Source organism: Haemaphysalis longicornis, unplaced genomic scaffold (genome assembly GCF_048455015.1).
Source record: "Haemaphysalis longicornis isolate Haplotype H1 unplaced genomic scaffold, Haemaphysalis longicornis Haplotype H1 scaffold_3, whole genome shotgun sequence".
NCBI lineage: Eukaryota > Metazoa > Arthropoda > Arachnida > Ixodida > Ixodidae > Haemaphysalis > Haemaphysalis longicornis.
The window spans coordinates 126,796,299-126,799,033 of record NW_027526335.1 but is presented as its reverse complement, the minus strand read 5'-3'; positions in this window follow the sequence as shown (position 1 = coordinate 126,799,033).

Below are 2,735 nucleotides of genomic sequence, written 5' to 3'. Positions count from 1 at the left end.
CAACACGCTGAAGATGAAGATGAAGTGAATTGTCTGTACACCCAATACAATCCTAAAGTATGTACAATTCTTCTCTGCTTTCTGAGGTAATCGGGAATGGAGGGTGTCGCATGTTTCTATACAGCTTCGCTAGTAATTCATCCTTACAAATTAAAACGGCTCCTCGATTTTAATAAAACCACCCGGTTTCTTGTTTTGACCGTTGTGATATTTTGGAGCTTTTAATGCCATCAGTAATACCATCATGTGTACGTTTTCCAACCAAAAGCCGCAACAAGGCATCCACTATACGGAAACCCTGATATCAGCTGTGGCTGTCAAGAAAGTCTTAGCATTTGTATTTTAAACAAGACAACACATTCGTTCGGAGACCTACGGAAGTTTCAACGAACCTGAGTATGTCAAAGTGATCAAAATTTTCTCCTGCCCGTCGTATAGAGTCGTAAAAAATGGAAAGAAATTCTTTGCACCACTTCTCAAGCGCCTATAGTGGTAAATAGACTAGCACAAATTCACGCGGTCGTTTAAATGGCAAAGAACCGCCTTTAGCGAACAGGCCCTATAATGATTTTTCTTTAAATTCTGCCTATATTTTATTAGTTCTCCCGAGAGTTGTAAGCAATTTTGATTTCCTGTTGTTGAGCGATGGGCTTCGGCGGGAGAAGTGTGAACACAGTAACGTAAGGGCTCGTGTCTTATCACAACGGTACTGAAACAAATTGTATGATTCTTCAAACGACTGGATACACACATTAAAATAAACTGGAGAGGTATCATCAACAATTATCACTGTCTGCTTTATTAAAAATCAATAAGCTACGTCTCGGAAGCCATTCTATCCGCATTGCAAAGCCTCTGATGGGTGGACAGGACGCCGTTTGCGTTTTAGTATTATATCGCGGTCTTTTCTAGTTCTCTTAAGCTCATTATATCGGAAGAATACAAGCTCCCAAAATATAAACAATCATTTTGTGTTTGTTTCAGTTATTGGGACTGCGCCGTGGTGAATCGCGCTTGGCGCCTTCCGCTTATTTAGCCTTTCAGTTGATATTGGTGAGGCCCTTTGTTATTTTGTATCAGGGCTAACTAATTAAGGGGTGTTCTTTTGGCCCTTACTTTTGAACAGCATCGCACACCATTGGAGAAAAACGCACACCACTGCAGACAGCCAGTTATGTACATCTTGAATGTCACAGGCTTTACGTGTTCAGTCGTTTGATGCACGTCATAGGCCAGGAATGCTTAGACGGCAGCATAGACGTCAGCTAAGCTTCCTCAAGACTGCGGCTGTAGGTCACTGGGGGTTCCAGATTTCATTTCTTTCTTAGAAGTAAACAAATCGGTTCTGTATGTTCCCAAGGTGACGAATGCGCTTCTGTTATCCCTGCCTCCACGCACTTGAAACCAAGTATTATATTTAGGCGTTGTTCGCTTTCGGGATTTATATTTTTTAATCCGAGGGTAAAAATCGGGTGCTATTTGTAAAAGCGGTAATTGGGGACGACACAGATTTTTTTGTAATACCATTCAGAAATTAGAATCTTTGGGATTAAATTTACAGGTGTTGTAGAATACAGCCTGTTTATTTTTGAGGGTATCATGAGCTTCTCAAATCTAACGCTTTAAAATTGACTTTTCTTTCAAGCTGGTAATCTGGGGGACATCAGGGTTTTCCAGAAAATTCTCTTCGAAATTCGGCATTTGTTTGGAAACGAATCAGTAATCATGACAGTAAAGAGCATTGATAAAATGAAACTTTTATTCACGAAAAGCTGGTGCGTAATCGATTTTTCACCCGCCCTTGTTTACACACAACGTTTACTTTGAAGAGGCACTTTCACGGAGGAATCGAGTTTAACCCCATTTTTTTGAAACCTGTTCGGGGTGCAGAATTCGAACAACCCTAAATATATTCTGAAGCCCTGCTGGCGTATAAAATTAGCTCATATTCGCGGCCGCTGTGCGTCTCACAACACAGATGCAGCGTCATGCGTGAAGGTCCAACTTGAAGGTGGCATTTACTAGTTTTTTTTCCTGATAAGTTGACATATCTTATTTTTGCCCGCACGTCTGTTACTTTAGCCGTTCAAAAAAATGTTGTTGCCGCCCGTGGCTAATGAGGCTTACTCAGCGGACCGAGCTCCAGTTGTTATTGTTGTGAAACTACCCTGGAAACCTTGATCAAGGAGATTGAAAATCTTTAGGGTGACCTTTGGAAAATCTTTGGCTGCACCTACCCCCTGTTCCAGGTGGAGGAGACAAGCTAGCCTCGCACCTAGGTGACACGGGGAGCCGACCTCCTTTCTGTATTAGCGCTAGGACGGAGCGCGAATTCGTTTCCCTTCCTTGAATGGGTTCCTCGAGAATCAAGGAATTTCTTAGGGAGTGCTGATTTTGTCCCCATGCTTGTTGCCCTAGGAAGAGGTCTCCTTGAATATCACAAGCGTCATCAGTCACGGCGTAATCCTGACGTACGTTGCTATGTCATCTGAAGTGTTGATGAGCCCCACTTGGTAATCGTGCTTGAGAGCCTGTAGCAGCTGGAATTTGCCGGAAGATAAAAAAAATTGAAGCCGCCTCTCAACCTTCTCTTAACATTTTTCGATGTCAGTTTGACTCTATTTCTGATGGAAGTATTAACGCAGAAATCTCAGCTATAATGAAGTGACATTCCCGTAGACATCATTCCGTGCACTATAGGAGGAAGAAAAAACAATTTCAGTGGGGCTTTCATT